This window comes from Zophobas morio, unplaced genomic scaffold (genome assembly GCF_036711695.1).
Source record: "Zophobas morio isolate AGI-343-1 ecotype UQ-CSIRO unplaced genomic scaffold, CSIRO_AGI_Zmor_V1 ptg000031l, whole genome shotgun sequence".
In the NCBI taxonomy this organism is placed as follows: domain Eukaryota; kingdom Metazoa; phylum Arthropoda; class Insecta; order Coleoptera; family Tenebrionidae; genus Zophobas; species Zophobas morio.
This window is the reverse complement of record NW_026972136.1, coordinates 5,833,493-5,855,170: the sequence shown is the minus strand read 5'-3', so window position 1 is coordinate 5,855,170 and position 21,678 is coordinate 5,833,493. Positions and strand designations below refer to the sequence as shown.

At 27.0% G+C, this 21,678-nt stretch overlaps 1 protein-coding gene across 1 annotated transcript in view; it reads left to right on the top strand.

Moving 5' to 3' along the window:
• Positions 1 to 12,447: 12,447 nt before the first annotated feature.
• LOC135139527 (uncharacterized) overlaps positions 12,448 to 21,678 on the top strand; it is a 52,725-nt gene continuing 43,494 nt past the window's right edge. The window contains exon 1 of the mRNA XM_064069799.1: positions 12,448 to 12,461. The gene's annotated coding sequence lies outside the window, so the exon portion shown is untranslated. The remainder of the gene's footprint in view (positions 12,462 to 21,678) is intronic.

The window sequence follows — 21,678 nt, the reverse complement described above, 5'->3', positions numbered from 1 at the left end:
AAAACTGAAAAATTAAGAAATTGAATGGTCAATTGAAAAATCGAAAAATTTAAAATTTGAAAAACCCATAAAACGAAAAATCGAAAAAGTGAGAAATCGAAAAACTAAAAAACCGAAAAATTTTAAAAAATAAAGTGAAGAACAAAAAAATTTAATTTTCATTTTCTTGACTGTTTATCATAATTTTTCGTTTTTTCACTTGCCTTTTTTTTTCAACGTTTCTTTCAATTTGATAATTTTTCAGTTATTCAATTCTTTAAATTTTCAGTCTTTGATGTCTCGATTTTTAATTTTTAAAATTTTTCAATTTTGCTGTTTTTGGATTTCTCATCAACTATCCGATTTCTTTAATTTTCAATGTTTCGATTTTACAATATTTCGTTTTCTCGATTTTGCAGTTTTTCGATTTTATATTTTTTCATTTTTCCGTTTTTGGTTTTTCATTTTTTATTCAAAAAGTTGAAAAATCAAAAAACTAAAAATCAAAAAAACTAAAAAATCGGCATAAATTAAAAAATCGAAAAACTGAAAAATTGGAAAATTACAAAATCGAAAAAGTGGAAAATCGAAAAATTGCCAGTCGAAGAACTGGGGAAACGAAAAATGGAAACATTGAAAAACTAAAAACCCAGAAACTTAAAAATCGAAAAAAATTAATGAAAACCGATAAGAAGAAAAACCAAACTGAATCGAAAAATTGGAAAATCCAAAAAAGATCAAGTCGAAAAATTATAAAAAAGTCAAAATTGTAAAATCAAAAACCGTAACACAGACAGATTGAAAAATTGAAAAATCGCATAAATGAAAAAATTCTAAAATTGTAAATTTTAAAGAGTGAAACAATAAAAATTTCAAATATTAGATCCATATTTAAAATGAAAACTAGAAAAATTGCATATCACATATTAAAGAAACTGAAAAGTAGGGAAACTGAAAAATCTAAAATTAAATAAATGAAAACTTAAAAATTTTGAAAGTTGCAAATCGAAAAATTGAAAAACCCAAAAATGAAAATTTATATTGAAAAAATGAAAAATTTAAAATTCAGGACATTGAAAAACCGACAAATTGAAAAAATAAAGAAAATAAAAAAACTAAACGAAAAATTGCAAATTGTAAAATTATAAAATCTAAAAATTGAAACATCCAAAAGTTGGAAAACGGAAAACTGGAAAATTTAAAAATGAAAACTCAAAAAGATGCATACCGTGAAGTTGACGAAATAAAAAACGAAAAATTGAAAAATTGCTAATCAAAAAATTAAAAAAACGGAAATTAAAAAAAAATGAAACGGAAAAAACAAAAAAAAAATAAAATCGGAACATTGACAAATCGAAAAATTGAAAAATAAAATAAATAAAATCCGAATCGAAAAATTGCAGTTGGAAAAAATTCAAAAATTGAAAAATTAAAAAATGAAATTACAAATCGAAAAATTGCAAAGTCTAAAAATTGAAACATCTAAAAGTTGGAAAATCGGAAAACTGAAAAGTTTAAGAATGAAAACTCTTTGAGTATATATCGTAAAACTGAAGAAATAAAATAAATGAATTGAAAAACTGCAAATCAAAAATTCTAAAAATAACGAAAATAAAAAACCGAAATCAAAAAATTGAAAACTCTGAAAATTGAAAGATTTTACATTGAAAAAAAAATTGTAAAATCAAGGTTTCGAAAAACCGAAAAATTGAAAAATTAAAAAACGAAACGAAAAACTGCGAATCGACAAACTGAAGACATAAAGCATTGAAAAATTAAAAAATTAAAAACTGTAAAAGTTGAAAAACCCAAAAGTTGCAAATTGAAAAATTGAAAAATCCAAAAATTGAAAATTTACATTGAAAAAAAGAAGAATTATAAGTTCACGACATTGAAAAACCGTCAAATTGAAAACATAAGGAAAATAAAAAATTAAATGAAAAGTTGTAGAATCTAAAAATTGAAAAATCCAAAACTTGGAAAACCGGAAAACTAAAAATTTCAAAATGAAAACTCAAAAAGATGCATACCGTGAAATTCACGAAATAAAAAATGAAAAATTGAAAAATTGCAAATCAAAAAATTACAACGAAAAATAAAAAAAAATGAAACTGAAAAAACAAAAAATTATAAAATCGAAACATTGACAAATTGAAAAATTGAAAAATAAAATAAATAAAATCCGAATCGAAAAATTGCAGTTGTAAAAATTGTAGAATTGAAAAACTGAAAAATTGAAAAATTAAAAACTGGAAACTGGTGAAATTACAAATCGTAAAATTGCAAAGTCTAAAAATTATAACATCCAAAAGTTGGAAAATCGGAAAACTGAAAAGTTTGAAAATGAAAACTCGAAGAGTACATATCGTAAAACTGAAGAAATAAAATAAGTGAATTGAAAAACCGCAAATCAAAAATTCTAAAAATACCGAAAATAAAAAACCGAAATAAAAAAATTGAAAACTCTGAAAATTGAAAGATTTCACATTGAAAAAAAATTGTAAAATCAAGGTTTCAAAAAACCGAAAAATTGAAAAATTAAAAAAACGAAACGAAAAGCCGCGAATCGACAAACTGAAGACATGAAGTATTGAAAAATTGAAAAATTAAAAACTGTAAAAATTGAAAAACCCAAAAGTTGCAAATTGAAAAATTGAAAAATCCAAAAATTGAAAATTTACATTGAAAAAAAAAAGAAAAATTATAAGTTCACGACATTGAAAAACCGACAAATTGAAAACATAAGGAAAATAAAAAATTAAAGGGAAAATTGTAGAATCTAAAAATTGAAAAATCCAAAACTTGGGGAACCGGAAAACTAAAAATTTCAAAATGAAAACTCAAGAAGATGCGCACTGTCAATACTGATCATACAAAAAATGAAAAATTGAAAAACTGCAAATCAAAAAATTTAAAAAACGAAAAATTATAAAATCAGAACTTTGAAAAACCGAAAAATTGAAAAAATAAAATAAATAAAATCCGAAACCTAAAATTGCCGTTGGAAAAATTGAAGAATTGAAAAACTGAAAAATTAAAAACTGGAAACTCGTGAAATTACAAATCGAAAAATTGTGAAGTCTAAAAACTTCCGAATACTGATAAATTGTAAAAATAAAGAAAATAAAAAACAGAAATGACAAATTAAAGAATCCAAAAATTGATATACTGAAAATTGAAAACTCGAGAAATTTTAAATCAAAAAATTTCAAAAACGAAAAATTGAAGAAACAAAAAAATAACTGAAAAATCGCAAATCGAAAAACTGAAAAAACAAAAAATTTTAACATCGAATAATAGAAAAAATAAAGAAAATAAAAAACCGAAACGAAAAATGCCAAAAACTAAAAATTGAAAAATCCAAAATTTGAAAAATTGAAAAATTTAACCTTGAAAACTAGAAAAATTGAAAATCAAAAAACTGAAGAAACAAAAAAAAATGAAAAAAGAAAGAATTGAAAATTTCGGGTTAAAAAACTGAGACCACTGGTTTTTACTTTATAGGGGTTATTTAAAAAAATGTATATAATTTTTCAAAGAAGCGATTGGTTGAAAAATAAAGTCAAATATGTTATAATAAATGTACATACAATTTTTGTAAATACTTAGTTACATACCTACTTGAAAATAATTGATTTACTTTTTTTTCAATTTTTTTGTCAAATTTGCGAATAATACTGGCCTAGTCAAAAGAGTTTTTTTTACAAACAAAAATATCAACAAATACACAATATTCCACACAGGACCTTTAAAGAAAAAAAACCGTTTTTACTCTGATTTTGTACGTACTGTTAAAAAAACAGAGTAAACAACGACCGATAATATGTACACGTTGTAATTGAAACAGATTCAACACTGCGCCACCGAATCAAAAATATCTGTCAATAACAAAATTGCAGCTCGAACTAACTCGTACCTATTTATTTACAAACTTCCCACGTTTTTGCAGTGCGCTCTATTATTCCAATCAGGATATATCTACACGGCAGCACATTATGCAAAGATATTTCGCCGAAAGCCCTTTTAAATTGAAAAAGAATACTTGTGCAAAGTTTTCAAGTACCAATATGAATGCAAATCACAAAAATAACTTCTACATGAGCACAAATCGAAAGGTGAGCCAAGTTTTGGTAAAAATCGCATCATTCCCTCCATCAGAATGTAACAAGCGAAATTTTTCCGTCCGGTTCGATCAAACAGCGCTTAACTAATCCCTCAGGATGTGGAATACGGCAAATTTTTATTTGTATCTCTGATAGCCCTTTTTATGTTCGAGGGCAATTTATTGAGGATTTGGGTTGAGTTTTCTATGTGATGCAAGTGGATAAAAATATTACGTCGAAATTTGTTTCGACGATCTAATTATGGAATTATTTCGTCGCGAAGAGCTTTCGCGGATGCTCGTCACGCCAATGAAGATGCCGAAATACGATAAAAAAAATAATTAAATTAGTGGTTAGAGAATGAATGTGAGAGGGCTTAAGGTTCGGGGTGGGTAAAGAAAACGAGGGTTTTAAGCTGCTGCTTATTTATTTTGGAGTATCGATCATTTCCACTTTTATCGTTTAGTTACGAGGGGTTTCTGCTTTGTCTTTGGCCTATTCGTAAGCAAAATACCCACTTAATTTTATTATCCGTCAATGTGTACCATGTTGTATACGTACTTTTCATTCGAGAAGGCGTGGACGAAAAATGCGCGCTTTCGATGTTGCGGATGTGCGTGTTGTGTTAGAAATGAAAAATTGCGAAATTTATTAAACTTCAGAGATAGCAAAAATTAAAGTACAAAAACAGTATTAAGCTTATTAATATATAAAAAAATTGGTCGATAGAACTTCCCTCGCTCCTGAAGTACAGTCGCCCACCAAATCCCGCAAAACCGAAATGTTGAAAAATTTAGAAATTGGAAAATTGAAAAAACCAAAAGTCGAAAAAATTTGATCGAAAAACCGGAAAACCCAAAAATTCAAAAATCGAAAAATGTAAAATTAAAAAAATCGAAAAATTGAAAAATAAAATATGGAAGAAATAAAAAAATCTGAAATTCAAAATAGTGAAAATTTCAAAAATCTAAAATTTAAAAATCGAAAAATTGAAAAATTGAGAATCAAAACACCAAAATTTAAAAATCGAAAAATCGGATAATTGAAAAATCGATACATCGAAAATTGAAAAGTTGAAGAGTAAAAATCGAAAAATCGAGAAATCGAAAAATTCAAAAACTGAAACATCGAGAAATCGAAAAATCATAAGAAAAAGTAAAAGTCGAGAAGTTAAACAATAGAAATATGGAAGAAATTGTTAAATTGAGAAATTGAAATTGGCTAAAATCGAAAAATCGAAAAGTTAAAAATTGAAAAATCAAAAAAATTGAAATCAAAAAATCGAAAAATTGAAATATAAAAATATGGAAGTGAAAAATCAAAAAATCGAAAAATCTAGAAATCACGAAATCGAGAAATCGAAAAATCGAGAAATTGAAACTCCAAAATTTACAAAATAGAAAAATTGAAAAATCGGACCATTGAAAAATATGTAGAAACATTCAATAACGGAAAAATCGAAAAACCGAGAAATCGAAACCTCGAAAAATTCAAAACCTGAAAAATCAAAAGATTGAGAAATCGAGACATCGAAATGTCGAGAAGTTCAGAAATTGAAAATTCGATAAACTACTCAAGTAATTGAAGTAGGCGAAAATCTAAAAATCGAAAAGTTAAAAATTGAAAAATTAAATAACATAACATAAAAACATCGGAAAGTTGAAAAATAGAAATATGGAAGAAATGAAAAATCGAAAAATCGGGAAATCAGGGAATCGCGAAATCAGGAAATCGAGAAGTCGAAAAATCTAAAATCTGAAAATAAAATATCGAAAAATTGAAAAACCGAGAAATTGAAAAATGAAAAATTTAAAAATCGAATTGAAAAATCGAAAAATGTTAACTACAAAATTTAAAAAATTGAAAAATTGAAAATCAGATAATTGAAAAACAGAAAAATCGAATTTCTTTTTAAAAAAGAAAAATTAAAAATTGAAATCTGGAAAGTCGAAAAATTGAAAACACCAGACATTGGAAAATTCCCAAAACCGAAATGTTGAAAAATTTAGAAATTGGAAACCTGAAAAATCGGGGAATTTAAAAATCGAAAAGTCGAAAAATTTTGATCAAAAAATGGTAAAACCCAAAAATTGAAAAGTGGAAAAATGTAAAATCTAAAAATAAAAATATGGAAGAACCGTAAAATGGAGAAATAAAAAAATTTGAAATTAAAAATTCGAAAAATTGAAAAATTGAGAATCAAAACACCAAAATTTATAAACTGAAAAGTCGAAGTCGAAAAGTAAAAAATCGAAAAACCGAGAAATGAAAAATTCAAAAACTAAAACATCGAGAAATCGAAAAATCATAAGAAAAAGTAAAAGTCGAGAAGTTGAAAAATAGAAATATGGAAGAAATTGTAAAACTGAGAAACTGAAATAGGCTAAAATCGAAAAATCGAAAAGTTAAAAATTGAAAAATTAAAAAAATTAAAATTAAAAAATCGAAAAATTGAAACATAAAAATATGGAAGTGAAAAATCCAAAAATCGAGATATTGGGAAATCGAGAAATTGAAAAATCTAAGATTTAAAACATTGAGAAAATGAAATAGCGAAAATCGAGAAATTGAAACTCCAAAATTTACAAAATCGAAAAATTGAAAAATCGGACAATTGAAAGTAGAAACATTCAAGAATGGAAAAACCGAAAAGTAAAAAACCGAGAAATCGAAACATCGAAAAATTCAAAAGCCGAAAAATTGAAATATTGAGAAATCGAGAAATCGAAATGTCGAGAAGTTCAAAAATTGAAAATTCGAAAAACTGAGAAATTGAAGTAAGTAGGCCAAAATCGAAAAATCGAAAAGTTAAAAATCGAAAAATTAAACAAAATTAAAAAAAAAATCGGAAAATTGAAAAATAGCAATATGGAAGAAGTGAAAAATTGAAAAATCGGGAAATCAGGGATTCGAGAAATCAGGAAATCGAATAATCAGGAAGTCGAGTAATCAGGAAATCGAAAAATCAGGAAATCGAGAAGTCGAAAAATCTAAAATCTGAAATTTTAAAAAACAAAATAATAAAATATCGAAAAATTGAAAAATCGACAAACCGCGCAAATGAAAAATTCAAAAATGTAAAATCGAATTGAAAAATCGAGAAATTTAAACTCCAAATTTTAAAAAATTCGAAAAATTTTAGAAAAGAAAAACTGAAAAACAGAAAAATCTAAAATCAAGTAGTCGAAAACTCAAAAGAACGAGAAATCGAAGCATCAAAAAGCTGAAAAATCTAAAAATTAGAAATTCGAAAATTAAAAAAAATTAAATATTGCACAACTGAAAAATCGGGAAAATTTTAATGATTGAAAAGTAAAAATATCCAAAAATGAAAAATTGAAAAAGTAAAAAATTGAGAATTCGAAAAATCTAAAAGTCGAAGAATCGAAAATTGAAGAATTGAAATATTGAAAAATCCTGAAACTGTATCAAAAATGGAAAAATGAAAGAAAGATTGAAAAATCGAAAAAATTTAAATATCCCAAAATTGAAATATCCAAAAATTGAGAAATAAAAAAGTTGAAAAATTGGGAAATCAAAAAATCGGAAAACTGAATTATCAAAACATCGAAATAACCAAACCTCGATAAATCAATAAATCGAAAAAATTGAAAAATCGAAAAAACAAAAATTATAAAAATCAAAAAATTGAAATATCGTAGAAATGAAAAATCGCGAAATCTAGGAAGTCGAGAAATCGAAAAATCTAAAATTTTAAAAATTGAAAAATTAAAATAGCTATAAATTAAAAAATTATCGAAATATCAAACAATCGAAAAGTTGAAAAATCTAAAATTTAAAAAACGAAAAATCGAAAAAGTAAAAAGTCGATAAATCGAAAAATCCGGAAGTTAAAAAAATTGCAGAATCGAAATATTGAAAAATATCAAAATTGAAGCACCGAAAAATTGGAAAATGGAACAAATATGAAAAATTGAAAAACTGAAAAATCCCAAAACTGCAATATCGAAAAATTGAGAAACCAAAAAATTGAGAAATTGAAAAATCGAAAAATCGAAAAGGGAAAACTGAATTATCAAAACATCGAAATAACCAAACCTCGATAAATCAATAAATCGAAAAATTGAAAAATCGAAAAAACAAAAATTATAAAAATCAAAAAATTGAAATATCGTAGAAATGAAAAATCGCGAAATCTAGGAAGTCGAGAAATCGAAAAATCTAAAATTTTAAAAATTGAAAAATTAAAATAGCTATAAATTAAAAAATTATCGAAATATCAAACAATCGAAAAGTTGAAAAATCTAAAATTTAAAAAACGAAAAATCGAAAAAGTAAAAAGTCGATAAATCGAAAAATCCGGAAGTTAAAAAAATTGCAGAATCGAAATATTGAAAAATATCAAAATTGAAGCACCGAAAAATTGGAAAATGGAACAAATATGAAAAATTGAAAAACTGAAAAATCCCAAAACTGCAATATCGAAAAATTGAGAAACCAAAAAATTGAGAAATTGAAAAATCGAAAAATCGAAAAGGGAAAGCTGAAGAATCAAAAATTTAAAAAATCGGAAAATTAGAAAGTTAAAAATTGAATAATTGAAAATTATAAATTAGAAAATCAATAAATTTAAAAATCGAAAAATTGAAAAATCGAGAAATTGAATAGTCAAAATATCGGAACATCCAAAGATAAAGCGAGAAATTCAAAGACAGAAAAATCGAAAAACTTAAAGATCAAATAATTTTAGAAAAGAAAATTAAAAAAGTAAAATTTAAAAATCGAGTTGAAAATCGAGAAATTTAAATTCTAAAATTTAAAAAATTGAAAAATTGAAAATCGGATAATTGAAAAATAGAAAAATTGAAAAACCAAAAAACCGAAAAACTAAATAATCGAAAAATTTTGAAAAAGAAAATGAAAAACAAAAAAATCTAAAATCGAGAAGTCGAAAATTCTAAAGAACGAGAAATCGAAACACCAAAAAGCGAAAAATGGAAAAATCTAAAATTTTAAAAATTGAAAAATGGAAAAATTGAGAAACTGAAATATCAAACAATTCGAAAAACTGAAAAATCGAAAATTAAAAAAAACTGAAAAATCGCAAAAAGTAAAAAATTGAGAATTCGAAAAATCTAAAAGTCAAAGAATCGAAAAAAAAAATTGAAGAATTGAAATATTGAAAAATCTTGAAACTATCAAAAATGGAAAAATGAAAGAAAAATTGAAGAACCGAAAAAATTGAAATGCTCCAAAACTGAAATATCCAAAAACTGAGAAACAAGAAATTTGAAAAATTGAGAAATCGAAAAATCGGAAAAATGAATTCAAAAAATCGAAAAATTGAAAAATTTAAATATCGAAGAACTGAAATATCGAGAAATGTAGAAAATCGAAAAATCGAAAAATCTAGAATTTTAAAAATTGAAAAATTAAAATATCAATAAATTAAAAAATTGAGAAACCAAAATATCAAACAATTGAAAAATTGGAAAATCTAAAATTCAAAAATCGAAAAATCGAAAAAGTAAAAAATCGATAAATCGAAAAATATAAAAAATCGAGAAATGGAAAACTCCGGAAGTCGAAAAATTGCAGAATCGAAATATGTATTGAAAAATATCAAAACTGAACTACCGAAAAATTGAAAAATGGAAGAAAAATTGAAGAATCGAAAAACTGAAAAACCCCAAAACTGCAATATCTAAAAATTGAGAAATCAAAGAAATTGAAGAATCAAAAAAATCGAAAAATCGTAAGGTAAAGTTGAAAAATCGAAAATTTAAAACCAAGAACCTGAAAATCCAAAAATTGTAGAGTTGAAGAACTGAAAAATTGAAACATTGGAATGTCGAGAAGTCGAGAAAATTTAAAGACATCGGAAATTGAGAAATTGAATTATTTAAAGTATAAGTGAAGAGAGGAAAAATTAAAAAATCGTAAAACTGAAACATCGGGAAATTGAAAAATCGAATAATAAAGAAATCAAAAGCTCGAAAATTTGAAGATTCGAGAAATTGATGAATCGAAAAACTGAAAAATCCCAACATTGAAACATCGAAAAATTGAGAAATTGAAAATTGGAAATCGACAAACTGAAAAATTGAAAAATCGATAAATTATAAAATCAAAAAATTAAAGAATAAAAAAAAACTGAGAAACCTTGGGCTGAAAAATCGCGAAATCAAAAAGCCGAAAACTCTAAAAATTGAAAAATATAAAAATTCTTCTACCTAAGTTTTTTTTCCGTAAGCAATGTCGAGGATAAAAGTTTTTATTTATTCGACAAAATTGTAAGTCAACAATTCCTGGGTGGGCATGAAGGGATACATTTTAATTAAGGATTTAACATGCAAGATTTCGAAGCACCGACACCGACACCGACACCAAACTCGTAGCTGGAACTCGACATTCCTATTTCTGCGCGTATACGTGTACTATATAACGACAAGAAAGGAGTTAAAACTCCAATACCACATACAAAATCTGACAACAATCGGTCTAGTAATTTCCAAGATAATCTGTCTAATAAAAATCCGGACAGACGGTAGACAGACAGACAGACAGTCGGAAACGAGAGTCCTATTCTTTCATACTCCAGCGGTCATGAAAGGTCGAGAAAACATAAAAGTAGGGAGTCGCTCGATGGACTCAACTACAACACTTAGCTTACGCTAGGCACGAAAAAACGAGCGAAAAATCTCAATTTAGAACGAAATGAAGTTCGTATTATAGCAAAATGAGTTGCGAAAATTGCGCTACTGATAATTTCCTTTCATGTACAGAATTAAAATCATTAATTTAGTTTGCACGTTCTGAAAGAGTCAATTACTCCCTTAGCGTTAATTTTAGACAATGCAGCCCTATATATATTTTAAGTTGTTTACTTCAAAATTCTATGTAGTTGCGAATTCATAACAGTATTTAAAATAACATGGGCTTCACACCTAAAATCATCCCCAGTAATTTCCACATTAATTTGCTAACGGGTGATTTTTTTAAGAGGTTAGCACAAAATGCTGTGAAGTTTTTTTAACAGTGTGTACGCGAAATTTCATGTCTGATGTCGAGATTATTCCTCAAATTGCTGTTAAAATATATAATCCACATGGAGAATGGTAGGTTTCAAGTTGATTTTTCCTGGGTACATAATATTTTTTGCGAGTATGTCTTTTTCATAGCGAGTCAAGGATTTAGCCGACTGCTCCCAGTTTTTATTTATTTTTTTTAATAAATGTGTGCTTTTTAATTGGAGTTATTTTTCAGTCTTGTTTCTAAAATTGTTTATTTAATTCTTCCTCACTGTTTACATTTTCACTAATTTGAAAGTGTTATGTGGAATTTAAACCAGTAAAGTGCTAGTGAAAGATCTGTATAAGTGAGAAAAAGTCTTGCAAATATGCGAATGTGGGAATGTACTTTTACGCACGTGGTGATCACAAGATTGTTTCTAGAACTCGTTTCGTATTTTCAGACGTTTAATTTATAAATATACCATTTTCAGCCACAAAAGCTGAAACTTTAGTATGCGTAATAAAACTGACCAAAAATCAAAAGGCAAAAATTGATAAAAATATATTAAATTGTACTTTAAAAATATTCTTATTATTTTATAGATTATTTTGGAAAATGGCTCGTTTAATTTAACCGAAATTCTGGAAACACGTTTAGAATAACATTATAAAGTAACTTTAAACACATTAACATCCGTATTACAAAAGCCGGGAAAGTTATGCGTAAACAATTTTACTTTCTTTTTGTTTAATTTTACAAACCACCACGCAAAAAAGCAGTTGGGAATACGCCCGCACTAATTTTCAAGAGTAAACTTTACCAAATCCGCTTTATTTCATTATGTCAGTCTCGAATATGACAAGCTTTTAACACTTCTTAACTTCGACAGCCCCTTTGTACTCCCTATCTGTTACCATTAAACTTTCGCAAAATCCAATTACCGAGCAAGTTTCAATTATAGCCTCCGCCGTTATTAGCAATAATTATTCCGAATGCATTTTCGCGTGGGGCCATCACAAAAATTGGACCCTAATGACCGCTCGAACCGCCCCCGATCCACCACGCACATCCTCGCTGCACCAGCAGCCCCTTAGCATAAGCGCCAGAACGGAACTTGTTTACGCAACTCCTGCACTCCTTCCTAATGAACTAAGAACCAATTTTGAAATTCTTGTTGACGAGGAGGTTTATTAGCAGTCCAAGGACGGCCTCCAGTGCACTTATTTTTATTAAAAAGCGTTTGCTTTAAGTGTTGAGGAATGATTTCAGCGTGTTCTTGTGTAGGTTGTTATAGTCACTCCTCCTGATTACTCCCCTGAAAAAGGGGCGCATGACCAACGCGCTTTTCAAGCCAAAAGTTTTCATGCAGCTACAACAGTTGCAAATCTGTCTAGCTAAAAAGAGGTAAGTTCGATGTGGTCCTCTTGTGCGCGTTCACTTGAACACTTTTCTGTTTTCTCGAAGGAAAATTTTAAAGAACTAGCCTGAGGGAAAATAGTCGCGTGCTTGAAATACAGTATTCGGCAAACCAAAAATTATTAAAACTAAATACTTAAACAAAAAAAAAAAAGGGGAGAGGTTTTGTTTAAACAAACTTTTGCGATTTTATTTATTAAAAAAAATAACTTAAATAAGTTCTCTTTTTTTTGAGCGAAAATCAGGATTGCTAATTCCATTGTGTTAACCCGTTCTCAAGAGATTACTCTCTGAAGTATTTTTATCGCACCGGAGTTAACATTCTTTGCGATTTCCGGCGAGTTTATTATCTGAGGACCGATCTCTTTCTCTTTGGAATGAAAAAATACCAAGACTGGGATTCTTTCGTTTAATTAGCTGTGCGTTTTTCTGGCGTTTGTTGAAGTTATCCGTTTGTTGTGTACCATGTCTATGACCCATTTTGCGATGTTTGCCAAACTATGGATGATAGCTGAAAGCGGTGTTTGAAACTTTGTATTTGAGACAAAAGTAAACTCGGGCTGAAATGCGCATCGGCCGGAGTTAATAAAAATGCGCGTTTCCGGTTGTAGTGATTAAACATTTATGCACTGGTGTGTTTATGGAAGGAGAGATGGGCTGTGGTTGTAATTCAGCGGAAGTTTTTTGTTAAGTGGTGGAGGAAATTTTAATTTTTCTTTGGGGGTAAAAATTTCAGAGGAGAGGGTGGCGGTTAATAAAAATAGCGCTTTTAAGCTCGCTTTAGTTGTTTTAAGTTGGAAATTAATTACTGGAACTTTTTTTGTCTTTTTTGGAAACTACAGAAGACTTGAGACGAAGATTTGTAGCGGTATTGTTACGTACATTTGGATTTAAAAGTTGAAGGAGTCGACATTTAATTAAACAAAAATCTTTATTAATTTGTTTTACAGGAGCTCCCTTATATTTCAGAAATTTGAAAATAGTTTTTTTTTAATTGTTGAATAGATTTTGTTCTATTTTTTAAAACGCAGGAAAAATGGTTTGCAGTAAAACAATTATTTTGGGTCATTACTTTTTTTAAATTATTGCAATATTTGTTTAAAATGCTACCAGTATTTTATTTAAAATAAAAACCACTGCCATGCGTAATTTTTGCATTGTTTTTTTAGTTATATAGAACACCCATATTTGGAGATTGAAAATAAACAATCCAATGATTAAATTTTGCAGAAAATAAGGCAAACAAGATGATAAATCCGTTTTATTTTCAACTACGTTTTAAAGGCATGTTTTTTGATTGTAATAAAAAGTACTGTGAAGGATTTTTAAAATAATTTGCAACAACTTAGGATATTCAGAAATATATAATTTACTCTCAAATATACATTTTTTGTACAAAATTTTACTAGAAATTTATTAAATAAAATTGTTTATATTATATTTACTTATTATCCAGGTGCCTCTACAATTTTTAGCTAAAAATGAAGACTTAAGCGGGAAATAGCGCTAATCTTAGTTCAAATTTGTTCTGGTCGTATTCTTTGGTTCGGATATCTAGGTACTGAAAGAAAAATAACATTTTTTTAAATATATTTTATAGACTTAATTTTCACTAACATGATTTAAATAAAAACTAAAAGAAGAGTATTTTTCCGGCGCATCCACAATTTTTATTTATTTATTTTTTAAATTAAATAATAATAAATATATAAATAATTGATAATATCATTCGAAAATGGCTTTATAAATATATATATTTTCAGGATCATGAGTTCGTTATTATTTTCTCTCTATGTTTTGAAATATTCAGCTGGAAATGTGGTTATTCCTGTGAAGGATTTTATTAGGATTATGAATTTGTGTTTATTTCCGATCTATGATAAGTCGCAAAAGTTAGTTCAAATCTGTGCTAGTTAATTTTGATATACCTACATATTGTTTAAATAAAAATAAAAAATCTCCCGGCGCCTCCACCATTTTTATCGAAAAATAAAAAAATAATTAAATCGGTCGAAAATCGCGTTATCAATATGTAAAACATTCTTAGAGTCAAAAATTCGTAATTATTTCGCACTATATTTTGAAGTATTTTCAAATCTGTGTTGGTTTTGTTATTTACTTGGGGTGTCCGAAGAGTCAAGAACTTTATATTTTCTTCTCAAATGTGTGCTTTAAATACATTTTAAATTGAGTTAAAAAATTAAAAAAAGAAAATATCTCCTCGCGCTTCCACGATTTTCAATTTCGAAAAAAGTTTGAAATTAATTCAGTCAGATTAAAATAGAATTATAGAATTTATATGTAAAATATTCTCGGAATCATGAGTCCGTTATTATTTTCTCTCTATGTGTTGAAATATCGGACAAAATCACATATTAATTAAAAAATTTAAATTTGGTTAAATCAATTCCGAAAAGAAATGTTTATCTTGCTTCAAGTCGGTGACGGTTTTATATTGACTTTACTTTACTCAAGAAGTTTAATTTTTTTTCTCAAATCGAAGGTTTTGTGCGGAATTTTACTAAAACTTTGTAAAATAAAATACTTTATACATTATTATTATTCATAATTTTTGTTGAAAAATTGAGGGTGATGAAATCAGCTGGAAATGGAATTATTCTTGTGAAAAAATTTTCAGGATCATGAATTTTTATTTATTTCCGACTATGATTTCAGATAATGGAGAAATCGAATTAATTCGCAAAACCTAGTTCAAATCTGTACTGGGTAACTTCAGTATATACTGTTTTGAAAACTTTTTTATTATTGAAATGTTTCTAAAAATTTCATCGAAAAATTAGGCTGGTGAAATCAGCTGGAAATTGGGTTATTTTTGTGAAAAAGTTTTTCAGGATTATGAATTGGTATTTATTTCCGCTCTATGACTTCAAATATTGATTAAAAATGCACTTTATAATTGCTTAAATGAAAATTAAAAAAAAAACCGGCGCCTCCACTAATTTTAACAAAAAATTTTGACTTAATCAAATGAGTCAGAATTAGTATTATTTATAGTAAAATGTTCTCAGAATCAGGAATCTCTATTTTTTTCTTCATATTCTCCCCATTTTTGAAATTAGGGAGAAAAACGAATTTTAATACAAAAATGTAACTTGCTCGAATTAATCCTCAAAACTTAGTTCGAATCTGTGCTGGTCGTATTATTTATTTCGGATATCTAGCTACTTAAAGAAATATATAATGTCTTCTTAAATATGTTTCATGAACATTGTTTAAATACAAATTTTAGAAATGTAAAAATCTCCCGGCGCCTCCACCATTTTTATATAAAAATTAAATTAATCAAATCAGTCAGAAATAGTGTTACTCATAATATGTAGAACATTCCCAGAAGCACGAATTCGTTACTATTTTCTCTCCATGTTTTAAAATAACGGATAAAAACGCACTTTTTTTTGTACTTTTTTATTATTGAAATGTTCCTAAAAATTTCATCGAAACATTAGGCTGGTGAAATCAGCTGGAAATTGGGTTATTTTTGTGAAAACATTTTTCAGTTTTATGAATTGGTGTTTACTTCCGCTCTATCACTTCAAATATTGGTTAAAAATGCACTTTAATGCAAAAAATTCTCAAAATTTAGTTCAAATATTTATGTACTGCTCGAATTATTTACTTCGGATATCTAGATACTTAAACAAATACATAATTTCTTCTTAAATATACTAATACAATACTCTGAATTTTCTTGAACATTGTTTAAATAAAAATTTAAAAATAAAAAATCTCCCGGCGCCTCCACCATTTTTGTCGAAAAATTAAAAATTAATCAAATCGGTCGAAAATCGCGTTATCCATATGTAAAAAGTTCTTAGAATCAGGAATTGGTTATTATTTCTCTTTATCTTTTGAAGCATTTTCTAATCTGTGTAGGTTTTGTTATTTGCTTAGGGTGTCCGAATAGCCAAGAAGTTTATATTTTCTTCTCAAATCTGTGCTTTACTACAATTTTAAATTGAAATGAAAATTTAGAAAAAGGAAATATCTCCTCGCCCTTCCACGATTTTCTTTTTCGAAAAAAGTTTAAAATTAATTCAATCAGACACAAATAGAATCATAGAATTTCTATGTAAGATATTCTCAGAATGATGAATCCGTTATTATTTTCTCTCTATGTTTTGAAATACCGGAAAAAAATCAAATATTAATAAATTGGTTAAATCATTTCGGGAAAGGGATATTTATCTTGCTTGAAGTCGGTGCCTGTTTTGTATTTAACTTTACTCAAGAAGTTAATTTTTTTTTTGATATTATTATCGAGATGTCTCCATAATTTTTGATGAAAAATTGAAGTTTGGTGAAATCAGCTGGAAATGGGATTACTCTTGTGAAAAATTTTTCAGGATAATGAATTTTCATTTATTTTCGACTATGACTTCAAATAATGGAGAAATCGAATTAATTCGCAAAATCTAGCTGAAATCTGTACTGGGTAACTTCAGTATATACTGTTTTAAAAAAGCGAAAAAAATCTTCCGGCGCTTCCACCATTTTTATCGAAAAATTTAAAATAGAAAAAAAAATTGTTATCTTGGTTCAAGTCTGTGGTGGTTTTCTTATTTACTTAAGGAACCGAGATAGTCAATAAATTTATAAGTTCTTGTCAAATCCATGGTTTTGTACTTTTTTATTATTGAGTTGTTTTTAAAAATATCATCGAAGAATTAGGCTGGTGAAATCAACTGGAAATTGGGTTATTTGTGTGAAACAGATTTTCAGGATTATGAATTGGTGTTTAGTTCCGCTCTATGACTTTAAATATTGGTTAAAAATGCATTTTAATGCAAAAAATTCGCAAAATTTGGTTTGAATCTACAGTGGTTGTACTATTCATTTCGGATATCTAGATACTTAAAGAAATACATAATTTCTTCTTAAATATATTAATATAATACTTTGAATTGTCTCGAACATTGTTTAAATAAAAATGTAAAAATAAAAAATCTCCCGGCGCCTCCACCATTTTTGTCAAAAAAATTAAAAATTAATCAGATCGGTCGAAAATCGCGTTATCCATATGTAAAACACTCTTAGAATCAAGAATTCGTAATTATTTCTCTTTATCTTTTGAAGCAGTTTCAAATCTGTGTTGGTTTTGTTATTTACTTGGGGCCGCCTAATAGTCAAGAAGTTTATATTTTCTTCTCAAATCTGTGCTTTAATAAAATTTTAAATTGAAATGAAAATTTAAAAAAAGAAAATATCTCCTCGCGCTTCCACGATTTTCTTTTTCGAAAAAAGTTTAAAATTAATTCAATCAGACACAAATAGAATCATAGAATTTCTATATAGAATATTCTCAGAATGATGAATCCGTTATTATTTTCTCTCTATGTTTTGAAATACCGGAAAAAAATCACATATTAATAAAAAAATTTAAAGTTGGTTAAATCAGTTCGGGAAAGGGATATTTATCTTTCTTCAAGTCGGTGCCTGTTTTATATTTAACTTTACTCAAGAAGTTTAATTTTTTTTTTGGACATTATTATTATCGAGACGTCTCCATAATTTTTGTTGAAAAATTTAAGATAGTAAAAAAAATGTTATCTTGGTCCAAGTCTGTAGTGGTTTTCTTATTTACTTAAGGAACCGAGATAGTCAATAAATTTATAAGTTCTTGTCAAATCCATGGTTTTTACTTTTTTATTATTGAGTTGTTTTTAAAAATATCATCGAAGAATTAGGCTGGTGAAATCAACTGGAAATTGGGTTATTTGTCTGAAACAGATTTTCAGGATTATGAATTGGTGTTTAGTTCCGCTCTATGACTTTAAATATTGGTTAAAAATGCATTTCGATGCAAAAAATTCGCAAAATTTAGTTTGAATCTACAGTGGTTGTATTATTCATTTCGGATATCTAGATACTTAAAGAAATACATAATTTCTTCTTAAATATATTGATATGATACTCTGAATTGTCTCGAACATTGTTTAAATAAAAATTTAAAAATAAAAAATCTCCCGGCGCCTCCACCATTTTTTTTCGGAAAAATTAAAAATTTATCAAATCGGTCGAAAATCGCGTCATCCATATGTGAAACACTCTTAGAATCAAGAATTCGTAATTATTTCTCTTTATCTTTTGATGTACTTTCAAATCTGTGTTGGGTTTTTTATTTACTTGGGGCCTCCGAATAGTCAAGAAGTTTATATTTTCTTCTCAAATCTGTGCTTTAATAAAATTTTAAATTGAAATGAAAATTAATAAAAAAGAAAATATCTCCTCGCGCCTCCACGATTTGCAATTTCGAAAAAAGTTGAAATTAATTCAATCAGACAAAAATAGAATCATAGAATTCATATGTAAAGTATTCTCAGAATGATGAATCCGTTATTATTTTCTCTCTGTGTTTTGAAATATCGAAAAAAATCACATATTAGTTAAAACATTTAAATTTGGTTAAATCTATTCAGAAAAGAAATATTTATCTTGCTTCAGGTCGGTGTCGGTTTTATATTTACTTTACTTTACTCAAGAAGTTTAAATTTTTTTCTCAAATTCAAAGTTTTGTGTTGAATTTTACTAGAACTTTGTAAAATAAAATTCTTTGTACATTATTATTATCGAGATGTCTCCATAATTTTTATTCAAAAATTGAGGCTGATGAAATCAGCCGTAAATGGGATTGTTCTTGTGAAAAATTTTTCAGGATCATGAATTTTCATTTATTTCCGACTATGACTTCAAATAATGGAGAAATCGAATTAATTCGCAAAACCTATCTCAAATCTGTACTGGGTAACTTCAGTATACATATATTGTTTCAAAAAAAAAGTAAAAAACCTTCCGGCACCTTCACCATTTTTATCAAAAAATTTAAAATCGTAAAAAAAAATTAGTTATCTGAGTTCAAGTCTATTAAGTTTATAACTTCTTGTCAAATCTATGGTTTTATACTTTTTTATTATTGCGGTGTTTCTAAAAATTTTATCGAAAAATTAGGCTGGTGAAATCAACTACAAATTGGGTTATTTTTGTGAAAAAGCTTTTCAGGATTATGAATTGGGGTTTATTTCCGGTCTATGACTTCAAATATTGGTTAAAAATGCACTTTAATGCAAAAAATGCGCAAAATTTAATTCAAATCTGTTGTATTATTCAGATATGTAGATACTTAAAGAAATACATAATTTCTTCTCAAATATGTTAATGATATAATACTCTGAATTTCCATGAACAATGTTTAAACAAAAATCTGAAATAAAAAATCTCCTGGCACCTCCACCAGTTTTCTCGAAAAAATAGTGAATTCGTAGTTATTTTCTCGCTATATATTCAATGAGTTCGCAAGAAAATATTTACATTGGTTCAAATTTATGCTTTAAATAAAATTGAAATTGAATTTTTAATTGAAATAGAAATTTAAAAAAAGAAAATATCTCGTCGCGCTTCCACGATTTTCTTTTTCGAAAAAAGTTTAAAACTAATTCAACCAGACTAAAGTAGAATTATACATTTGTGTGTAAAGTATTCTCGGAATCATGGATCCGTTTTTATTTTTTCTCTGTTTTTCTCGGAAAAATCACGTATTAATTAAAAAAAAAAATTTGATCAAATCAGTTCGGAAAAGAAATATGTATCTTGGTTAAAGTCGGTGTTGGTTTTAGCATATACATTACTTTGCTCAAGAACTTTGTAAAATAAAATTCTTTGTATTTTATTATCGTGTGTTCATAATTTTTATCGAAAAATCGAAAGTTCCTGTCAAATATCTGGTTTTATACTTTTTTATAATTGAGGTGTTTACAATTTTCATTGAAAAATTAAAACTGATGAAATCAGCTGAAAGTGGGATTATATAGTTTTTGGGAATTATGAATTTGTGTTTATTTCAGGTCTATGATTTCAAATATTGGTGAAAAATGCATTTCAATGCAAAAAATTTTAAAATGAAAAATCTCCCGGCGCCTACACCATTTTTATTGAAAATTCTAAAAAAGTTTAAAATCAATTCAGTCAGACTAAAATAGAATCATAGAATTCCAATGTAAAATATTCTGGAAATCCGTTATTATTTTCTCTCTATGTTTTGAAATATCGGAAAACTTCACATATTAATTAAACAATTTAAATTCTTTGCATGTTTTTATTATCGATGTGCCTCCACCATGTTTATCGAAAATATTTAAAATAGTAAAAAAAATAGTTCAAGTCTGTGCTGGTTTTCTTATTTACTTAAGGAACCCAGATGATCAATAAGTTTATAAGTTCTTGTCACATCTACGGTTTTGTACTTTTTATTATTGAGGTGTTTCTAAGTTTCATTGAAAAATTAGACTGGTGAAATCAGCTGGAAATTGGCTTATTTTTGTGTAAAAATTTTTCAGAATTATGAGTTTGTGTTTATTTTCGGTGTATGACTTCAAATAGAAGTTAGAAATGCACTTTAATGCAAAAAATTAATTTCGGGTATCTAGATACTTAAAGAAATACATAATTTTTTCTCAAATATATTAGTATAATACTCTGAATTTCGTGAACAATGTTTAAACAACAATCTGAAAATGAAAAATCTCCCGGCGCTTCCACCATTTTTCTCTAAAAATTAAAATTGATGAATCGGTCGAAAATCTCAGAATCGTGAATTCGTAATTATTTTCTCTGCACCACGATTTTCTTTTTCGACAAAAGTTTAAAATTGATTCAGGCAGACTAAAGGAGAATTATAGAATTTATATGTAAAATATTCTCGGAATCATGGATCCGTTTTATTTTCTCTTTATGTTTTGAAATATCGGAAAAATCACGTATTAATTAAATTTGATCAAATCAGTTCGGAAATGAAATATTTATCTTGGTTAAAGTCGGTGTTGGTTTTAGAATATACTTTACTTTGCTCAAGTACTTTGTAAAATAAAATTTTTTGCATATTTTTTTTATTATCGTGTCTCCATAATTTTTATCGAAAAATTGAAGCTGCTCAAATCAGCTGGAAATGGGGTTATTGTTATATATTGAATTTTCATAAACATTGTTTGAATAAAATTTTTAAAAGAGAGAAAACTCCATTAAAAAAAATAAAAATTAATCAAATCAGACGAAAATAGCGGTATTCATATGTAAAACATACTCAGATTCATGAATCTGTTATTATTTTCTCGTTATGTTTTGACACATCGGGGAAATTGTTGTTTTATTACAAAAAATTAACTTCGGTCAAATCAGTTGAGAAAAAATATAT